Source organism: Giraffa tippelskirchi, chromosome 1 (assembly GCF_054371585.1).
Source record: "Giraffa tippelskirchi isolate mGirTip1 chromosome 1, T2T-mGirTip1v1.2.pri, whole genome shotgun sequence".
NCBI lineage: Eukaryota > Metazoa > Chordata > Mammalia > Artiodactyla > Giraffidae > Giraffa > Giraffa tippelskirchi.
The window spans coordinates 202,868,096-202,889,870 of record NC_137275.1 but is presented as its reverse complement, the minus strand read 5'-3'; the positions used below and the strand labels follow the sequence as shown (position 1 = coordinate 202,889,870).

Below are 21,775 nucleotides of genomic sequence, written 5' to 3'. Positions count from 1 at the left end.
CTTCTAGCTTATCCCTTTTCCAGAGAAAACTCTGGAAACTATCAGCCTTCATTAATAGAGAAATGGTGTATTAGTTTTCTAGGGTCCCTGGAGCACAGTACCACAGATATTTATCACATCACAGTCCTGAAGGCTGGAAGTCTGAGGTTAAGGTGTGGGCAGAGTTGGTTTCTTCTGAGGCCTCTCTTTTTGGTTTATGGATGGCGTCTTCTCTCTGTATCTTCACATCTTCTTCTCTCTGTGCATGTATCTGTAATTTCCTCTTTTTATAAGGATATCAGTCATAGGGAATTAGGTCCCATGCTAATGACCTCATTTTAATTTACTTCTGTAAAGGCCTGATTTCCAGCGTCCCATTCTGAGGTACTGGGGGTCTGGACTTCAACATATGTATTTGGGAAGGGAAGTGGTTCCTCCCACAACAGGTAGTTAAGTGGAGCCTGCCACCTCCCCCACGCCCCCACCATGGACTTGCTATGTAGCCACTAGAGCATGAAGAAGCTCTCCATTATCATGATGGAGAGATTTCTAAGCCAGCCGAAGTGAGCTCTGTGCACAGAAGCTTATGGAACAAGGTTTACATCACACACAAAACTAAAGCAAGTTAAAATGCTCAAGATACATTCTTCCTTCCACCTTAGACTGGCAATTTTATTTTTTTTTCCTTTTTTTTTTCAATTTTATTAAAAAAAAAAAAAAAGAAACCTATGAGACCCAAAGAAAAAAATGAAAAGTAAGAATGATGAGGGACAAATTCTATAAGATCTTAAGGGAAAACTGGGGCAACAGATCCAAATTCCACATGGAATTTGGCGCAAAGCAAGGGTGGCCTTTCCCATCAGTCAGGAAAGGGAGCATAGGTTACTAATTATTGGTCGTGAGAAAGCTGACTGATGATTTGGGGAAAATAAAGCTTTGCTCTGTATACGAAAATAAGTTCTGGATTGAACAAAGAATAAAAATATAACAGTGAAATCATAAAAGTGCTAGAAGAAAAGAGTTGAGTTATAAAATAACTGTGGAGTGAAGGCCTCTCTAATATGGTAGAAAATATGAAACCATAATAGAAAAAGTTGATGAGTATGATTTTCTAAAATTTCAAACAAGTTCTTATACAAAGGGAAAATATACATAAGTGAGGGAAAAAAAAAACACTAAAGATGGATTTATTTTCAAGGTCTGTGGTAAAGGATTAGTAGCTTTCATATGCAGTGCAGTGCTGTGCTTAGTTGCTCAGTCGTGTCTGACTCTTTTCAACCCCGTGAACTGTAGCCTGCCAGGCTCCTCTGTCCATGGGATTCTCCAGGCAACAATACTGAAGTGGGTTGCCATACCCTTCTCCAAGGGATCTTCCCAACCCAGGGATCGAACCCGGGTCTCTCACACTGCAGGCAGATTCTTTACCATCTGAGCCACCAGGGAAGCCCTCATATGCAGTGAGTTCTTTCAAATCAATGAGAAAAATAAACACATTCCAATAGAAAGATCAGTCAAGGACACAAACAAGCAGCCCAAAATGCAAATGAACCAAAAACGCAGGAATATACTTTGCTTCTCTGTAAACTCACATTGATTTAAGGTTTTACTGTATGGTGAGAAGTGGGGAAAAGGGACACTCCCACGGGTCAGCGCCTGCAGGGCGGTTGGGTGATATCTTTGGAAATGTAAAAGACACATGTGTTTTGACTCAACAATTTCACTTTTAGGAACTTATTACACACATAAATTGATAAAACTGGGAAATATATATATGCATGCTATAACTCATTGCAGCATTTTATTTTGTAATAGGAAAGAAGGAAGGAAGAAAGACATTTGTATCAGGCTTGATTAAATGAACTGTGGTCTGTCCATGCACTGGAATCATATGTGGTCTTTTTCTTAAAAGTGGAATCTTATAAAGTAAAATATAAAGATGTTCAAGTTAAATTCAGTGAAAAAGCAAGACGTAATATATCACTATATTTTTAAAAACGCATGCACATAACCATGTAGGCTACATTGGAATGTTATTTGCTATATAAAGATGTAGGTCTGCTTATACCAGTGTGTGTGTGTGTGCGCGTGTGTGTGTGTGTGTGTGTGTGTGTAAATATGTGGAGAGATTCTAAAGCAAAGGCACCAAACTGTGAGCAGCAGTTATCTAGTGAAGGCAGCAAGGGAATTGGTTTGGAGAAAAAAAGTGAAATGTGCATTTTTACTTCGCATACAGATGTTTCAGTGATTGTAAGGAAATGATGAGGTTTGCTAATGGGGCTGGAGGCTCAGTAGGAAGAGACCAGGAAAAGAATTAATTCAGAAACAAAGCATCAGTTATGGCTGTTGGGACCGTACTGTCTCCAAGGTGTTAGGCTTGGAGAGGTTGGGTAGTCTGCCCAGAGATGTACAGCCAAGGTTCGCAAGCATGCCCGTACACAGCCATCACCTGAGCTTGTCTCACTCACTGATGCCCAGGCTGCCTCCAAAGTTTCAGACGTGGTCTGGCATGTAACCTGCCTTGGATATTTCTCGTTAAGGTCTCCTCACCCCTCTTGCACCAAGTACAGCAGCCAAGATTGAGAACCACTGGTTGCGACTTCGTTTATGGGATTGTATAGCACACAAGCACAGCCTGACACGGGTCCACCAAATGTGATTTTATTGGTACACTGGGTATAGTGGCAGCTATGTGTGCCTTTGATTGAAGAGACTCTGGGCATAGTAGGTGGTACATCCCCACTTTGTGTGTGTGTGTGTGAGAGAGAGAGAGAAGGGGAAAGGGAGAGAGAGATTGATTGAGAGGAGAGTGACTGAGATAGACAAAACTCACATATTTTTATGCTTCAAGCACTCTGCTCCTCAGAAACTTGCACGCATAACATCTGGAGTCCTGTGGAAGTTTTGGAAGCATGAGTGAGAAAGTGAGTGTGTTCTCAGCACCCTGCTGTGAGACTTGTAGGAGGTGATCTCACCTGAAACGATTCTCCAAGAAAGAATGTGTGCACTGGTCCAATTAGAAAAACCACTCATAACATTTTTTTACCCAAGATAATATGAAAATTAGTCCATCTTTCAGACTAGTTTTTAGCATTACTCCAAGTCCACTGGCCTTATTTACTCTCAGACAGTGTGTCATCTGCCTGTTTTACGTGAGATGGTTTTTTCTCATGAGAAGGATGTAAACGAACAGTCTTGCTCTGGGTGGAGAGCCGGGGCCTGGCTTTCTTGGCTGTGGCTTCTGGGCTTCGAAGGCTGCAGCAGATGTTGATGGAGGGGCCACTCTCTGTGTGGACCACAGGGGGACTTCCCGGGTGCTGGCTTCCCAGGTTCTGGGCTTCCTGGTACTGACCCTGTCCATCCAGGCATAGACGTGGGAGCACTGAGCAGCACCCACATGGGAAGCCCCGGGGGCTCATCACGTGCACTCACATTCATATTTTGTAATGAAACTTCTAGGACCATGACTGTGACCTATAAATGTCCAGCTCTGAAAGTCCCTCTGGGAGGTGGTGTGGGTGGTGGGAGCAAACCAAGACCATGGCTCTGATTCTGTTACCGACCAGGGTTTGTGGCCTCCTTAATCAATGGAAACTGGTCAGAGGCCAGACAAGAAATTCAAGCGAGGCTTTCCTGGAGCCCCCACAGCAGTGGGGAGCAAAAACAAGGAACAGTTGTCCTTGCTTGCTGCCCTAGTGGAAGTGCCTTAGTTCCTTATATGAAGTGAGGGTAGGGGTGGGTCCAGGGGTCAGACTGGAGGGGTGGCTTAGGGTTGCCCATTCCTTTAGTGGTGTTGAGTGCAGGGGGCATGCACAGTACCCTACTTTTGCTTTCAATCCACAGCTTTTGTTCCTGGCTCTTCAGAAGCAATGGTTGAGGCTTGTAGGTCTTTTTTGTATCTCATCCATAATTTGCCCCAATTGCACATGCACACAGTTTTTTTAGTCCCTTACAGCTTCTCTGTAATTTTTTTGCTTAAGGAGATGTTTGTCCAGGTACAAACACTGCAGCAAAGGGTCCCAGGTCCCAGCCTGGGCTAGGTGTCCTCACCTGTGCTAGGTGTCCTCACCTGTGCTAGGTGTCAGAGGTGAGCGGCAGGCAGTGCTCAATTCCATCATTCCTTGAAACTGCTTCAGCCCTGGCCACCTCATCACCAAACCAAGACTGAAAAGACCTGCCCAGGGTGACTGTGGGTCCAGAGACGCTGTGCAGAGCGCTCAGCAGACTGGCTTGCAGACAGGTAGGTGCTCTGCAGAGCAGTCATGGTTGGGTACAGGTTGTCGAGGAGCTACGTAGCCTCTGGTTACCTGAGGATTGAAAAGGAGGGTCTCTGGGGCAAAATGATATTAAAGGACTTTATGGGAAGGTCACAGAAAGAGTCAAACCTAGACAATGCAGTGAAAAGCAGAGACATCACTTTGCCAACAAAGGCCCGTAGAGTCAAAGCTATGGTTTTCCAGTAGTCATGGACGGATGTTAGAGTTGAACCATAAAGAAGACTGAACACCAAAGAATTGATCCTTTTGAACTGTGGTGCTGGAGGACTTTTGAGAGTCCCTTGGACTGAAAGGAGATCAAACCAGTGTGTTCTAAAGGAAATCAATTCTGAATATTCATTGGAAGGACTGATGCCAAAGCTGAAGCTTCAGTCATTTGGCCACCACCTGATCTGAAGGGCCTACTCAGTGGAAAAGACCCTGATGCTGGGAAAGATTGAGCGCAGGAGAAGGGAATGACAGAGGATGAGATGGTTGGATGGCATCATCGACTCAATGGAAATGAGTTTGAGTAGACTTTGGGAGTTGGTGATGGACAGGGAGGCCTGGCGTGCTGTGGTCCATGGGGTCACGAAGAGTCGGACACAACTGAATGACTGAACTGAACTGAACTGGGAGATAGTGAAGGACAGGGAAGCCTGGCATGCTGCAGTCCATGGGGTTGCAAAGAGTCAGACATGACTGAGCAACCGAACGACAATAACACTGAAAGAGTAGCTCTGGCCCAAGTGTCACTTGACTCTCAAGCGAGCGTGTGTCTATTCTTTGGTGGTGCCCTGGGGAACCCTGCTGGGTTTTAACAGGCAGCTGTTAGGGAGCGTGCTCTCCTGTCCCCAAGTGATTGGACAAGGACAACCAGCTCAGGGGGTCCTGGCGGCACTCTAACCCTGAAGCTCTAAAATACAATGTGACATTGTTTTGGCCCCCAGTCATGTACTTTTACATTGGTTTGGAGACCATGCTGAGGACATTGTTGTGAGCTCTATGCTTCCAGCATGGAGCCCTCTGCGCATGCATAGGGACTTTAAATGTCCCCTCCTTACATTTCAATATGTCACATAGGGTTTGAATACAGTAAGCTAAGTATTTGGAATAAAGTGTGTCTCTTGTTAATTAAAAGAAAACCTAGAGCCCAAAGCTTGGCAAGTAGGAAAAACATCTGGAAGGGAGAGGTGTCTGGACCACACAGCGGGTTCCTTGGGGTGAATATGTGAGATTCCCTTTGGCGACCTGCAGTCCTATTGTATTGATCCGATAGAGGAACTGCCTGCTGCTCACCTCTGACATCTTGCCCGGTTGAGGACACGTGGCCTCTCTCCAGCTTCCCTGGCAAGGATCTAGAACTGGGCTGCTCAGAGCATTGTTACCAGCCACATCCGGCTGTTTATACTGCAAATACTTAAAATGAAATAAAATGTAAAAATCAGTTCTCGGTCACAGTGGCCACATTTCAAGGGTCACTAGCCTCATGCGGCAGGTGGCTCTGGGTGGGGCAGAGTAGAACTAGTGTCTCCATCACTGCAATATGGTTTGGGGACAGATTAACCACTCTGTGTTATACCCGAGCCCTATGGGGTCCTTCATGGGGAGTCAGGAGACATAAGTTTCTATCCCCCGCACACCTTTCCTCATTCCTGAACCTGCTGTGTATCAACAGTGCATTGTTGCGCTCTTTTCCACATGTGGATCCTGGGTGCCTTCTGTTTCTTTAAAGGACTCTAGCCTCAGAGATGATGATGTCAGCAGGATGCCCACATCCCTGAGATGAGACCACAAGAATCAGGTCTTTCATTCCCAACACAGCAACCTCCATCAACACAGATACACACAGCACACATACATGTGCACGCACATGCATGCACATGCGCACACACCAGGACAGTCTAGTTTAGTGACAGGTTACTCACATAGGGCCTGAAATGGTTCCCAGTTGTGCTCTTGGAGCAGTCTAATGGGAACCCCATCTTGGAGAATACTAAGTAATATATCCTGGAGTCAAGCACACTTGGTTCAGTATAGTTCTGAAAGAATAGGCTGGTTTTTTGTTTAAGAAGATTTAGAGGTAATGGGGAAAATTTTAGTACTGATTAACTTCTCTGCAGTAAAATAGAAAATCCAATGCCATTTTCTCAAAATATCTGGAATCCAAAGTCTGTCCATTTTAAAAGGAAGATTTGAAGAGGGAATGTGTTATTCCTCAAGGCAAAATGAGGAAAATGCAATGCTGATCACATGACCATGTTCTGTTCCTGCCAATACAAGAAAACAAGACTCTCACTTCTGGGAACGGAACGTGACCACGTGCATTTGAGAGCTCCGAGGGCAGTGGAAAGGGCAAGGCGGGCTGAGAGGCAGGTGCATCCTGTGGCAGGCAGCACCCGTGGATCCTGTGATGGGGAGGGGACGGGCAGAGGGACCACCCTGTGCGGGAGACCCACCCCAGCTGGGCGCCTGCCCCGTCCCCAGGCTCCATCTTTGCCTCATCCTCATTCTAGGAGGCGTGAGAGAGATGTGGCGTTTGCCTGTCTCTGGAATTCCTGTGCTGCTCAATTTCGGGAGAGATAAAATACCACAAGAGAAGCAGTTGGAAGGGTTTGCGAATTATAGAGCTTCCTTTCATGATTCAGCCCGACATCAGGAAGTGGAGCAACACGTGTGGATTCCCAAGCTGACTTCATGCCCCAACCTACCCCCGGCCGTTATGCACGCGTGATGGGCAAGGCGGACTGAGGGTGGCCAAGACGCTTTTACCTGAATCGCTGAGTTAGCAAAATCAGTACGTCTAAAAATCAGTGTGTGTGAGGGGGCTTTATTGAACTGAACATGGTTTCCAGAATGCCTTTCTTGTTTCTTCTTTAGAATGCTATGTAAAACTTTGAATTTTCCACTCTTTCCCTTTTCCTTCCGTTCGGTAGCCCACGCTGTTGCTCACTGTAATCAGCCAGCTCTGTTTGGGCTAGTTTTGAACCTTCGGTACAGAGGCGATAATTCTGGAGAGGTGGTTCTCTGTCCCCGCTGCTCACAAGAATCACTTGGAAAATTAAACAAACAGACAGTGCTATCTGGACCCCACCTCTGGAAGTTCTGAGTTTGGGTTAAGGCACGGCCACCAATACTTAAGGTACTCGGGTGGTTGTTACCTGCAGTCCACGTGAAGAATCACTGTTTCAGCCTAGAGCTTTGCTATTGAACTAACTGTTGAAAACATTCTTCTGTGATTTTATGTTCTCACCCAACACAGAAGTACAGGCCCTCAGACTTAGACTCTGTAGGCTGCTGTACCGACTTCTGTCCTCCCACCCCCATCTGCACAGATAAGAAGCATCTGGAGTGATTTAGAAGCAGTCTTAGAGGTGTAATGGGCCTACTTGGCCTTTGGACTCTTGGCAGAACATTAGTACCTTCCTACCAGCCACAGTAATTTTAGTCCCTGTCCTGAAATTGTGATGTTTGCAACCACCCCTTAGCCCAGCTGAACCTTTTGTTTCTGGTCTAGACATTCCCGACCCCTTTGGGAACATCGGCCCTCTGTCTGCTGGCTTGGAGCGTGGCTGAGAAGAAGTCTGAAGCCCAGAACTTTTCTTCCCTTTTTAAGATCCTGGATAAGAGAATCCAGGGGAAGTTGAAATTTAATTGCAACTCTAAACATCTATACCACCCCTTTATTTAAATTCTCTACTTCCAGAATGTCAATCCTTCATACTTTGGATCTCCTTTGTCCTTCTAGTCTTCTTCTGTTGAATTCTTCCACTCTTTGTTCATTTCATTTTTCTCAAGCTACTCCATCCTGTCCACCGCCTTAGTCACTGTGTAAGTGTCTGTTCTCTTTTTTTCTGTTGAAAATAACAGACATCATTTCTTTCCTGTGTTTCCCCCTGATTGTCGGTTTATTTCCCGTGACTTTCCTTGCCACCCCACCTCATCATCTGCCTTTTGTGTCTCCAATTAGATCTGCTGTTTCTAACAGTGGCTGTTCTGTGAAGTTGGCTCCATGGCTGTATGTATGGCTGAGATTTCATCTGCTCCTTGGGATGATTTTCCAGCCGGTGTTCTTGGTGTGCTATTTGTTTCTCTTGTTGCTTCTCTCCTTTTTTTCCTCTTAGTGTCACTGTACAGACGCAAGGTAAGTTCCTCATCTTGGAAATGAATCATGTCAGGGAGAGGCCTAGGATGTGTTCTAGCCTAACAGAATCTTTTCCTCATTTTCAGTAATGTTGTGTGTGTCTCTGTGTGTGTGTGAATGTGTGTGAGAGGGAGGAGAGAAAAGAAGGAAGGAAGAAGGAAAGAAAGGAAGGAAGGGAGAGAATTAGCTAAACCTTTACTTCTTTCAGGGAGGCTGCCAGCCATTCAGAATTTCCTCTCTACCCCCAGGGGATGGCTGGCTTCCATTCCTTCCCCCTGCTCAGTAGAAGCCCCAGCTCTGCAGGCTTTGGGGTCTGCAGAAGCACCTCTGCTTCCTTGACCATCTTCCTTAAAGGTCTTCATGCTCCCAGGACAAGCCTTTGCTGCATTTTGCTGCTCCCCTCAGATTGTTGTTCAGGGTGAGTGGGGTCTGTTAATTCCATGGCATTTCTCTTGTTCTTTCTAGAGGGTGATTTTAGAGTGAAGGGAATTGTGACATCTTTATTCTGTCAATATCCAAGCTATCTGATACTTTGATATTTATCATATATGACAACCTAGCATGTTTGCCCTTTTCATGGAACAACTACATTTCTACAGGAACAGTTAGGAACAAACACACAGAAAACAACTTCAGAATGACCAAAAAAGTTCATGTGACATCTTTGCTTCTGCCAGCCTCTCTAATCTACCTGTCCAACCAAGGCTGTTTTGTTGTCTGGTTTCTTGATTTGTTCATTATATTGATTCACTGAGTACCTCTCACCAGCCAGGAACGGTGCTAGGTGCTGGGACTATTACGGTAGCCAAGATCCCTCTCTGCACTTAAGCTGTTTACAGTCAAGTTGAAAGAAAGCGCAGGCCCAGCACCAGGTCTTGATCAGATATAATCTCATTCATTCTTCACTGCAACCATTTAAAAATTTCAGAAAAGTGCAACATCACTCATAATTAACAAACACTGCCGATTTACCATTTTTTCCCTTTCTTTCCTCTAGAAGAAGAGCATCTCTAATAAAGTAGAAGTTGTACCCTTTGTGTGCAGAGTAACTTCCCAAGGCTGGAGAGCTGGTGAGCAGCAGGCCCCTCTGGGTGCAAAGTCTGTTTATTCCCTTACTTATTTGCTGCATTGCCTTGTGTACATGGCATTGATTATGATATGTGAGCTGTACAGCTCATCTACAGCAAATATCAACACCTACGATAGTAAACCAGACAGATTTTTTTTACATAGTAGACTGATTTTTAGTAAATGTAAATACTGCTTACATTTTTTGAGAGTGCGAAGACACACTTTATTCAAAAGCCAAGCAAATAAAGGAAAACGTGGTTGTCAGGAGGGAACTGAGATGAATTGAGATATAAATTTTCCAAATATTAGTATCTCTTAACCCTTGTATTGATGTTTTATAATAGCCTGTACTTTCCCATCTAGTTTGTGACCACTGAGCCCCCTTGTGAATAAAACATGAATCTAAGACTTATATTTAGCTTTCCACAGATTCCGTATTTGTAAGTTTTCCTGCTCGCCAAATTTTTTCTGTGACCCCTGAATCAATACCCATGGTGCTTCTGTGACCCTTTGTGAACATGCGCAGCAGAATACTTGAGTCATCTGATGTGCCTGTTCCTAGCTCAGGCTGAATAAGGTGAAGTTCTGCCTTCTAGTCTCAGCTCACCCTAAGAACGGTGTTCTTTTTGACATCAGTTGAGTAGCATATTTGTTGATGATTTTACTGTTTTAATTGATTCCCAAACACAGTGGTGAAGTGCTGTCTGGTGTGCTGTGCACAGGTGGGCTGTGATGTACCTTAACAGGAAAAATACATGTGTAGGATACGCTTCCTTTTGGCATGGGTCATAGGGCTTTTGTTGTGAGTTCAATATTAACGAATCAACTATATATATATTTTTTTAGATAAGGTTTCTTTAAACAGGAACATCCATAAAACAAGGTTATGTATTATTTGGTTGATGAAAAGATGACCTGAGACTCTTAGGAACTTAGGCGTGTTTTGCCCCTAGCAGCAATGGGTTCAATATTTGCTAATTCAGTGTTAGTGGCAACTTTATAAAACATAATTACCACAAATAACTAGGAATGACTGTGTTTTATTTCATTTTTGTACAAATCAGGGAAATAATTTTTAAAAACCAGTTAAATTTGACTGTTTTTATGAGACATGGTTTTGAAACAGATGGACTATTTTATAATCCAGGGAGCATCTCCTTAGCCTTGCATTTTGTATGCTTATTAAATTAGCAGGTTTTTTCTTGAGCTCCTACCGTGTGCCTGTCACTACTCTGGTACCAGGAGGACATTGGTGACCATGTCCAGAGGTCAAATGAATCCTTTTAATTCATCATAATTTAAAGTCCTAGCAGTAGGACTTCCCTGGCAGTCCAGTGGTTAAGTCTTCGCCTTCGAGCGTAGGGGCTGCAGGTTTGATCCCTGGTGGGGGAGCTAAGATCCCACATGCTGTGCAGCCAAAAAGCCAAAGCATTATTGTAACAAATTCTTTAAAGATTTTAAAAATGGTCCACATCAAAAAAATCATGTCCTGACATTTCATCAAAATCATTTCTGTTTAAATTTGGTAGCAAACCTAGTGATTTCTCAAAATAAGAATCAAATTCTTACACGAGTGTTTTTCTTATGAGAGATTAATTTGTCATAGCCAGTATTTTTAAGTAAATATCTTTATCATAACCAGGGACTGATTTTATGGCAAGTTCCCTCCCCGCTAGCTGCACAGTGGGAAGCTGGTAATGATATACAGTAATATGCACCCACCAGAAGGTCCTCGTGGCTCACTGTATTCAGACCCCTCATTTATCACAGGTCATATTTGGCCTAGGCTGACTCAGAGGCTTTCAGACAGAAACCCCTCTGCACAGCAGGATGCCAACAAGCATTTTCCTCCAGTGAGGTCTTTACTGCATCATACAGCTCAGGGGTAAAAAGACAGGTCCACACCTGGAGTGTGCCTGGGGAGCCAGCTCTCTCTTTGCACAATACTCAAGACAGCTTCAGGGTCCCACTGGAAACAGACAAAAGCTTTGGTTTTTGTCAGAAATTTATAGTTCCCCCAGTCCAGATGCAATTTATAAAATAAAATGCTAATTAGCATGAGCATAAGCAGTGCTGCCTAAATAGGTGGGCACCACCCAGCCAATAGGAGAAGGGCACCTTCTAGGGGGAGCAGAGCCTATTTTTTTAGGTGGGAAATGTTGAACCTGAACAATTCTTTTGATAAAGGTCATATGTTCCTTGGAGGGTAAAATGGTAGTCATTTTAGCAGTTGGAAGTTTCTGTGAACAAAATATTTTAGGTAACATCATGATAGAGAATATTTTGTTTCAGGCTCTGTGTTTTCAAAGTTTCTTGTACCTTATTCTTTGATACTCTCCATCACTTTATATGCTTGGAGGGAGGGTGTTTGGGTCTAGCAGTCTGTGGTCATCCTCACTTTTTCCAGTAAAACCCATGTGCTGTATTTAGTCACTCAGTCATGTCCAACACTCTGCAACCCCATAGACTGTAGCCCACCAGACTCCTCTGTGCGTGGGATTCTCCAGACAAGAATACTGAAATGGGTTGCCATGCCCTCCTCCAGGGGATCTTCCCAACCCAGGGATAGAACCAAGGTCTCCTACATTGCAGGCAGATTCTTTACCATCTGGGCCACCTGGTTAGCACTAGTAAGACCCATAAATCCACACTTTTTCCAGTAAGATCCATAAAGCCCAGAGATGTCCTCGTGTATAATCATGGACCCTCATGCAGTCAAAGTGGTGGCTGATAGGGACAGGCTCAAAATTTGTCTTTAAAGCCCATATTATGCAAGATGAGTTTTATGTTCATTTTTAAAAATATTTTTGCATAAAAAAATTTACATTTTTATCTTGAATATTTTCTAATATGCAGACCCATGTATCATGCATATACTCAAAGATTAGTCATGGTACTATTTTGCCATATTTTTTTCTGAAGTGCATTCCAAGTAAACTACAGATGTTATGAAATTTCACCCCTAAGCACCTCAATGTTCCCTTCTGAAAAAAGGCATGCCAATAATAGAGTTATCCCCCTCCCACCACAATTAGCATTAGGGGAACACTTGTAATTATGGTGTTATCTGAGCCTGCTTACAGCCACAGAACCATGGAGACAGGTGAAGATGCCATCCTAGGAGTGAAAGGATGAGAAAATCTACCCAAGGAAGTCATTTCCACCAATAGTGAAGGTGTGAACTGTACTGTGAGCACTTCACACAGATTGGCAATGGATCCCCACACCACTATTGGAAGTGGCTTCCAGCATGATCCTTATTTTGCTAAGGAAGAAAGCTGAGGCTCAGCTGCATGGTTTAAAAGCAGTGGAGTCAGTGTTTGGACCCAGGGACTCTGTCTTGATCTGGGTCCCATGACCCTGTCACAGACCACCTCTCCACCCCAAGAATGCAAGGCTTTCTGTGACTCTACAAGAGGCTTCTGCCTAAAATAAGGCATGGAAAATGCAGCTTGATCTTGCTATTCAGGTAAAAGGGAAATGTGAACGTTGCTTTCAAAGTACAAAACCCTTAATTTTGCAGAGTTATTGTAATTTTCTTGGTTTAGGCCTCAAATGTTTTTAATGGTTATGCAGAAGGAAAAGAAGGGAATTAAGACAATAAGGTCTACAATGTCCCTGTAATTTGGGGCAAGATTATGATTTATTAGTTAACCAGGGCTTCCCAGGTAGTGCTAGTGGTTAAGAATTCACCTGCTAATGCAGAAGACTTAAGAGACGAGGGTTCAATCTCTGGATTGGGAAGATCCCCTGGAGAAGGAAATTGCAACCCACTCCAGTATTCTTGCCTGGAGAATCCCATTGACAGAGGAGCCTGGTGGGCTACAGTCCATAGGGTTACAAAGAGTCAGACGTGACTGAAGCAGCTTAGCACACACGCATGCAAGTAACATTGGACAGTATCTAAATGGGACATACGAAGATTTTCTAACTGTATTGTATTTGGGGGAGAGTAATTTTTTTTTCCTTCTGCATTCCAGATCCGCATGAAAAAAAAGAGATCCAGTCAGTTGAGGCAGAAGTAGTTTAGGACTGGTCTCAGAGTTCCTGGGGAGAAAGTAGAGAAAGAGTATGCACTGTATGTCAGAGGATGTTGGGTTCTCTAGTTATTTAGAATGAAATCGGGTAGACCAGACTTAGGACCCTGAAGCACCTGTGGGTTGCCTTAGATTTGAGATGGGTTGCCTGTCTGGAAAAAACTGCAATCATATCTCACTCACTCACTCATTCATTATTCATTTGACAAATGTTTATGGATCAGATAATCACATCTGAATCATTTATTCATTCATTCATAAATTCATAGGTATGATGTAGTTATATACCACCTACTATAGAATAATCATATCTGATCATTCATTCTTTCATTTGACAAATGCATATGGATCATCTGTTAAGGAGTAATCACATCTTATTACTTATTCATTTATTTGTTTACCTGACAAATATTTGTGGGCCATCTCTAATAGGATAGACACCAGGTAACGGTGAAAGAGAAGAGACACCATCTTCCAGTTTCAGCTCCAACAAGTAAAGAACTTAAAATAGGTGTTGTCACTTTTATTCTTAGGCTATTACAAAGCTGGACTAATTGAGAATCAGTGATACTTTTTTTAGACTTAGGAAACAAAGGTCTTAGGACAGATTGCCACCTAGAAATTTTAGATTTGAGATGAGCAATTGGGGCACCCTTCTGGATAAAACTGCAGTTACATCTCACTCACTCATTTGTTATTCATTTGAGAAATGTTTATGGACCAAATGTTATGTTTGGTTCTTCCAGAAACACCAAATCCTGCTTACCTAGAGCAGACGCTATTGGAGCCCTAAAGAGACAGAACTCTCAGAATGTCATTTTGATGAGGCCAATTGTGGACTAGGTTGAAAGAGAGAAATTTCAGTGAGTCACAGTCTCAGGAAGGTCTCCACTTTCTCTGGCTTTATCTCTAGAAACCTTGTTTTCAGGGTGCCTGGGGTATGATAAGACACACAGACACAGAAATAACTGTCATAAAGATAGAAGTTTTTATACCCATAGATCCCTAGAAATAGGAGGTATAGCACACCATTCAGGGCTACATTAGGAAGCACCAGTGTTTGCCAGGATGCAGAGGGAGAGAAGGAAATGCTTGTAAGAGCCTTTGTTGTGGTTTCTGTGGGAAAGAACAAGTGGGATAGAGTAAGCTTGGAATTGGCTAGTTTGAATAATTTCAGTGGACTCTAGTGCATGCTGGCTGTTCCTAGTTGCCTGGTGCCTGGCCCTGGGATGACTGGGGAATACTGGCTTGGCATGTAAATGAGGTGGGTGGGGGACTGGTTGTTTCAAATATAAAGGATACACTTGTAAGAGAGTCCAGTTGAAAAAACAAAACTGAAATTCTTACCTACAGAGGAATAAGGGTAAGAATCATAGCAGATTTCTCATCAAAAACAATGCAAATGAGAAATGGTGTGGTGAAAGATATGAAGTGTTGAAAGGAAAGAGAAAAAAAGCAACAACCTAGAATATTATATCCATCAAATTTACCCTTCAAAAATGAAGGATAAATAAAGACTTTTCAAAAACAGAAAATTCGGGGACTTCCCTGGTAGTCCAGTGGTTAAGACTTCACCTTCCAAGGCAGAGGATGCAGGTTCAATTCTTGGTAGAGGAGCTAAGATTCCACATGCCTCATGGCCAAAAGAGCAAAACATAAAACTGAAATACTATTATAACGAACTCAATAAAGACTTAAAAAAAAAATTCACCACTAGTTGACTGCCCCTACAGCAAATATTAAAAGAAGTTCTTACTATTAAATAGTAGAAGGAAAATGATACAGGCCCAAAACTTGGATCTACGTGAAAAAGAAAAAAAAAAGTTATTTTGTTTTTCATAATCTTAATTGGTCAAAGATAACTGTTTAAAGCAATAGAAGTAACAGCATATTGGATTATTATAGTGTAAGGATACACAAAATGAACGACAGCATTGACTTAAAGATAGGATGGAGGAATTGAGAATACCGTGTTATGAGGTCCTTGTATATGTAAAGAGGTATAGTGTTATTTAAAGATGGAATTTAAGTTTTAAAATGTATAATGTAAGCTACAGGATAATCACTAAAATTTTTAAAGGATATACTGAGAAGATATAAAATGCTTGATTAAAACCAGAGAAAGCTGAAACAGGAGGAAAAAAAGAAACAACAAATGCAGTGAGTGAGTTAAAAAAAAATACAAGTGTTGTAGATATTAATCCAACTAAGTCAATAATCAATTTAAATGCAGATGGTCTAAGCATGCAAATTAAAGCACAGAGATTGTCAGAATGGTTTAAAAAGCTATCTACTATCTACAAGAAACCCACTTTAAATGTAAAAACACATATAAAGTAAAAGTAAAATGATGGAGAAAGATATTCCATGCTAACACTAATCAAAAGAATATCAGAGTAGCTATATTAATTTTAGACAAAGCAGACTTCAGAAAATGGAAGATTATTAGAGAGAAAGAGGCATGTTACATAATAACAAATGGTCAACTATCTAAGGAGACACAACAATCTTAAACGTGTGCACGTGTTTAAGCATCAGAATACATAAGCCAACCACACATAGAACTGAAAGGAGATTAGACAAATCCACTATTACAACTGAAAATTTCCATCACCTCTGTCAGTAATTGACATATGAAGTAGATAGAAAATCAGAAAGCATATATATGACCTGAGCAGCACTGTTTCATCTACTTGATACTTATAAGATATCCAATCCAGCAATGGAAAAAATCAAGCAGACCATATTTTATTGCACTTAGCTTTATTGTGCTTCATGGGTATTGATACTTATTACAAATTGAAGGTTTGTTGCAACACTATGTCAAGCGATTCTATCAGTGCAGTGTTTGCAACAGCATTTGCTCACTTCATGTCTCTGCATCACATTTTGGTAATTCTCACAATATTTCAAACTTTTTCATTACTATACTTGATATGGTGATCTATGATCAGTGATCTTTGGTGTTACTATTGCAAAAACTTTATGACTCACTGAAAGGTCAATGGATGGTTAATATTTTTTAATAATAAAGTATTTTAAATTAAGATATTTATATTGTTTTTAAAACAATGCTACTGCTCACCAGCATAGTATATACATAACACTTATCAATATATGTACGTACTTCTTGAGAAACAAAAAAATTCATGTGACTAGTTTTATTGATATTTGCTTGTGTGCCAGTACCCATTCTTCTCAAACTCACATGGAACATTTACCAAGACAGAACAAATTCTTGAAAAACATGTGAACAAATTTAAATGAAAAAATATGCAGATTATGTTCTCAGAACACAATAGAATTAAACCAGAAATCAATAACAGAAAGTTATAAAATCCCCAAATGTTTGGAAATTGAATGACTAACTTTGAAATACAATGTGGGTTCAGAAAGAAGTCTGAAGATAGATTTTAAAATACTTTGAACTGAATAAAAATGAAAATACAACTTACCAAAATTCATGAGATGCATCAAAAGCAGTGCATACATTATAACATTAAGTGCATATGTTAGATAAAAAGAAAATATAAAATCAGCAACCCGTTTTCAACCTAAGAAAACTACAGAAAAAAGAGCACATTTCTCTAAAGCAAGAAGAAGAAAATAAATAATTAAAATTGGAATAGAAATAACTGACATTGAAAACAGGAAGACAATAGAGAAAGTTGACAAAACTCAAAAGGGATTCTTTGAAAAAGATCAATAAACTTAATAAACTTTTAGTTAAGGTAAACAGGAAAAAAGAGAGAAGACACAAATTAGCAATGTATCAGAAATAAAAGAGAGGTCAGTGCCACTGATTCAGTGGACAAGTGGACAATAATGAAATACTGTAACACAGTTCTGTTATCACTAATGTGGTAAATTAAGTGAAATAGACTGTCTTGAAAGACACAAACTGTTGAAACTCGCAGAAAGAAAACTAGCTTGAATATCCAGGTCCTTTCAATTTAAATCAATAACTTGTAACCTCCCTCCCAAAAAAGCACCCAGAAAAGATGGTTTCATTGGTGAATTACTTAAGGAAGAGATCATATCAATTTTCAACAATTTTCCAGAAAACAGAGGAATGGAGACATCAGTAGAAACTCTCATGTGGATTCATACAGATACAGATGGATATATACAGAGATACTTTAGACATGTTACATATACAAGTTAAGTAGACACACGTATTTCTTTGCTCTGTCATGTGACAAGGTCTAGAAATAAGGACATCCTGGTAGCAGCAAGCTTACCTAGTACCCAGATCTTGGTTTCTAGTACCCTCTCAATAAAAAGGAATACAAACCATAGATTCTGGGATAGGAATAAGAAACATACAGGATAAGCTTAGAATATCTTGTCATGCCAAAAGTTAAAAAAAAAAGTGCCCCAAATCCCCACAGTGATGGAGGTGTGTCAGAGGGACACAGGAGCCAGTCATAAGCGCTCCCATAACCAGACTGGAGTAATTTAAGCCACAAAATAAAGTAGCATTAGATTACAATCTAATGGATAAAAAATAAATATCCACGAATCCATACTTACCTAAATAAATTATTAAATAAATTAATAAATGGAGAGAATATATAAATCTACTCTGCAGGAGAATTTCAAACAATTGATATAGATACTCTCCCCTCAAGGAGGTATCTCAGCTGTCCTCAAGTGCAAGTCATGCAGAAATTCTTCCTTCCAAGGAGGGTGATATGGAAAGGGGATGGGGTGGGAGAGCAACGTTACGGTGGAGAAACCTGACAACCACCACCTCTGCCAAGGATCAAAGATTAACATCAGTGGTGACAAGTCATGTTGATAGTATGCACCTTACCTCTGTGTTCTTCCTCCCCAAAACACATAACCCCCAGTGTAACCATGAGAAAAACATCAGACAAACCTCAGTTGAAGCACATTCTGCAAACCACTTGACCAGTACTTCTCAAAACTGTCAAGATTATCAAAAACAAGTGAAGTCTGAGAATATGTTGTAGCCAAACAATTGCCTAGGGAGGTATAACAACTAAGTATAATATGATATGTTGGCTGGGTTCCTGCAACAGTAAAAAAAAGGACAGTAGGTAAAGACTAAGGAAACCCAAAGAAAATAATAAAGTATAATATAATAACTTGTCACTGTTGTTTCACTAATGGTGAGAAATGTACCATAATCATGTAAGATGTTGATAATAAGGGAAGCTGGATGTAGGGAAGCTCCCTATAGGAAACTCCCTGTACAATCTTTGCAACTTTTCTGTAAATCTAAATATATCATAAAATTAAAAGTTCATTTAAAAAGGGAAAAAGAGAGAGAGGGGTGAATAGATACCTCAGCCTGCATTTTTCAAGATAGGAATTCATCAAATAATCACACATATCTAAGTAAAGGTAAATTAAAATTAAGTCAGAACTGTGGTCAGTATCACAACAGAAAGGCACATGGTACCTTGAGGGGAGGTGGATGGTCTGAGCGCATCCAGGATGCTGTACAGAGAAAGCCCAGGGGAGTGAAATCTGAGGGTAACTGATGTGGATGCTAAGAAAATTGGTGTTCATCCTGAGATCAGAGAGCAGACAGTGATGAATCTTTAGCAGAGAAATGGTGTGATTAGGTTTTGTTTGAAGAGTGGACGTGTTTGGAAGGTTAGAAAATAAGATGCATGAGATTGGTGATGCATTATTTTCAGGAATGAAGAGGAGAGAGAACTATCTGAGAGGGCTTAATTTTTTTTTGTCCTGAGCAGTTACATGGATGGAGTTCTTAAGCCAAAATTCTTGCAAGTTCCTGTTGATGCTGGTGTTGCAAAGCCCTGAGCTTGCATTTGGATGTGCTGATAGAAGCGTCTTTTCACATTCAGCTGAGGGCCTAAAGGCAGTAGCTAAGAGAAGGACTGACTTCCCACACTGGCTCTCCCACTAATACCTGTGCATTTTTTGAAAAGTAACTGACTTTTCGGAACCCAATACCCAGATGTGTGACTTGGGGATTACAGCAGCCACTACCTTTAGGGATATTGTGCAGGTCAGCCGACGCCCTGCAAGGGAGCTGCTTCTGGTTGCCATCCTTGTCATCATCCATCTCACAGTCATCAGATGTCAGCACTAAGCCTGTTTGTGCCTTGGGTTTATAACTTGTAAAATGGTAATGCTTTTTTGCATTGAGCTATCGTTTTTGCTGGCTTTAGGTACAGGTTGGCTACTGTTACTTTTCTGAACACGTCGTTGCGAGTGTCCTGGCCTCACTCAAGTAAACACCCACCAAACTCCTTCCAGCTTCAAGTGTCTGGAGAGGGGGTTTCTCCATCTTGCCTTTCCAAGGATATTTCCTCACCTGTTTCTGGGTGAAGCCTGGCTAGGCTCCTCCCAGCTGTTTTTTCAGGTGAAGGGAATGGCACAGCCTGGAGTGAGACTTTCAAATCTGTGCTTCCTGCAGAGTGTGTGGATGTTTAGTAGATCCTTGGAAAGCACCACCTGTCTCAACTTGAAGGACCTCACAAAAGGCCCTTTGTGAAGTTGTGTCTCCTGCTGGTACTACAGGTGGCTGTCTGCCAGGAGGTCTGAGAGCAGAGTCAGAGATTGCTGGCACGGGTACTCTAACCCTGAACTCTGGCCTTCCTGCTGTAAAGACCATATCTGCTCACCTCTCCAGTCTCCAGACAGGAATTAGCATCCTGAGGTCGCTGATAAGTCCTTTCCTAGGATTTCTCTCTTATTTGGTTCAGAGTTCAGGTGAAATTTGATATTTATAATGTCCTTGGCTTTCCTGGTGGCTCAGAGGTTAAAGCGTCTGCCTCCAATGCAGGAGACCTGGGTTCGATCCCTGGGTCAGGAAGGTCCCCTGGAGAAGGAAATGGCAACCCACTCCAGTATTCTTGCCTGGAGAATCCCATGGACAGATGAGCCTGGTAGGCTACAGTCCATGGGGTCACAAACAGTCGGACACAACTCAGCGACTTCACTTTCACTTTCAGGGCTGTTTAAGGGATTTCCCAAGTGGCGCTACTGGTAAAGAGCCTGCCTGCCAATGCAAGAGACCTAAGAATTACAGGTTTGATTCCTGTGTTGGTAAGATCCCCTGGAGGAGAGCATGACAACCCACTCCAACATTCTTGCCTGGAGAATCACATGGACAGAGGAGCCTGGCGGGCTACAGGCCATAGGGTCTCCAAGAGTCAGACATGACTGAAGTGACTTATCCATATGCATGCACGCAAGGGCTGTTTAAAGTATAAAATAACCAAGGTGACTTTGGTATACCCCAGCTAGCACTTCGGGGCTTCCCTGGTGGCTCAGATGGTGAAGAATCTTCCTGCAATGCAGAAGGCCCAGGTTTCATCCTTGAGTCAAGAAGATCCCCTGGATAAGGGACTGGCTATCCACTCCAGTGAGCTTCCCTGGTGGCTCAGCATAAAGAATCTGCCTGTAATGCAGGAGACCCGGCTTCAGTCCCTGGTTCTGGAGGATCCCCTGGAGGAGGGCATGGCAACCCACTCTAGTACCGTTGCCTGGAGAATCCCATGGACAGAAGAGCCTGGCAGGCTGCCTCCATAGGGTCATACAGAGTTGGACACGACTGAAGTGACTAAGCAGCAGCAGCAGCAGCATCTACTCCAATATTCTTGCCTGGAGAATCCCCATGGACAGATGAGCCTGGTGGGCTACAGCCCTTGGGGTCACAAAGAGTCAGACACGACTGAATGACTAACGCTAACACACACCTAGCACTCCAGGACACAGTTCCTTCAGTGAGAACTCTTGGGAGAGTGAATTTCCTGACTGGCTCAACACAAGAAGTCTCAGCCATTGGCACACTCTGTTCTGGGGGGTTCCATGTCCCTGGGGTGTCCATTTGTACGTGCAAGTGAACGAGGCCAGTTGCGTGGGGATCTGCACTTCTGCTTTCTGGCTGGTTCACTGAGATGGGAGGAGAAAGCCTACTTCCCTAATTGCAGACACAGCGCAGACAGGAAGTACTCCAGTTGGTAAGGCTTGTCTTCTGCTTCCTCTCTATATCTGCTGTTCCCCCTTTAAATGCTTCTGTCTTGGGCTTTTTCTCTTCCCACAGTCCGTGCTGTCCTGGGCTTCTAACTGCAGACCTGCACTTGAATCCAGAAAAGGAAGGTAGGTCAGATGTGTGGGAATCAAGTAAATCCAGAACAGTGACCTTGGAGCTCTCCCCTCTGTGACTGCCCACAGGAAGGATCCTGCACTCGTGTTTCAGGGAGTTCATGTTTGTGCTTGTGCGTTGCATCTCTGCCCCGTGCAGGCAATCTTCTCCCACTGAACGCATACCCAGAAGAGCGGGACTC

General features: G+C 42.4%; 1 protein-coding gene and 1 non-coding gene across 5 annotated transcripts in view; both read left to right on the top strand.

Moving 5' to 3' along the window:
* The window catches only part of SYK (spleen associated tyrosine kinase), a 106,387-nt gene that overhangs the window by 8,886 nt on the left and 75,726 nt on the right, over positions 1-21,775 (top strand). For 2 of the 4 annotated variants that reach the window (XM_081571737.1, XM_081571722.1), the window contains exon 2: positions 21,532-21,587. The exons of the other annotated variants lie outside the window; for them this stretch is intronic. The gene's annotated coding sequence lies outside the window, so the exon portion shown is untranslated. The remainder of the gene's footprint in view (positions 1-21,531; positions 21,588-21,775) is intronic. 4 annotated transcript variants of the gene reach the window in all.
* Positions 20,227-20,299, top strand: TRNAW-CCA (transfer RNA tryptophan (anticodon CCA)). Its single transcript has one exon. It is a non-coding gene; the product is annotated as a tRNA-Trp (tRNA).